This window comes from Trichechus manatus, unplaced genomic scaffold (genome assembly GCF_000243295.1).
Source record: "Trichechus manatus latirostris isolate Lorelei unplaced genomic scaffold, TriManLat1.0 scaffold00076, whole genome shotgun sequence".
Classification (NCBI taxonomy): Eukaryota; Metazoa; Chordata; class Mammalia; order Sirenia; family Trichechidae; genus Trichechus; species Trichechus manatus.
The window spans coordinates 12,324,328-12,325,226 of NW_004444012.1; positions in this window are offsets into that span (position 1 = coordinate 12,324,328).

Genomic DNA, 899 nt, shown 5'->3' on the forward strand with positions numbered 1-899 from the left:
TTTGGATAATTAATGCAAATATGACCTATTTTATTCTCCCAGGCTACTGAGGCCTGGTTTACCAGTTAATACATTTTAACAATACTGAAACCATGTTATTCATACTGTTTTGTAGACAGCTCTTTCACATTTAACAATATCACGAGCATCTTTCTATGTTATAACATTCTTTTATCACTTCATGTTTAGAGTTGAATAGTATCTGATTATAAGGCTATATCATGATTTATTCAACTAATCCCCTATTGCTGGATATCTAGATTGGAACAGAGCTTATAAGCTAATTTTAAGCATTAAACTCGTCATCACCAACTAATCACACTTTTATGATGACATCTAGGAATATCTAAGTATTTTATCTGAACATTCCTTGTCCACAAAATTATCTTTAAGCTTTCAAAAAAAAATAAAGTTTAAAAACCCTAGCTATATCACCAGCTAAAAGAATGCCAAGCAACTTGCTAGCCCTGATTTTAGCAGAAGAAAGTAAATTGCTCACTTGTTGGGGATACATTAATTTTATCAAGCCACTAGCGTACCATACTGTACAATGGAAGAGGCAGGTAATTCACTAAATAGCACCCTGGTGGCACAAAAGAATAAATGCATCTCCAGTAAGTGAGCCATGTGCTCTCTGGCAGCAGGATCAAGTACGTTGTTTTATATCTCCCTTCTCATCCCATGACTGCTTACTGGTCCCTCCCTGAGTTAGCAATCAATGCAGGCAGATAAGCCTCTGCCTGTTCTCATGCTGTTTCTTCTACCTGCAATATCCCTCAGCTCCCCCCATTTCTAAGCCCAACTACCTGCTATTTAGTCATTTAAGACAGTTCAACTGTTATTTCCTCCAGAAAGCTTTCCCTGACCATGTGTCCTGCCTATATGAGAGTACTTAGCAC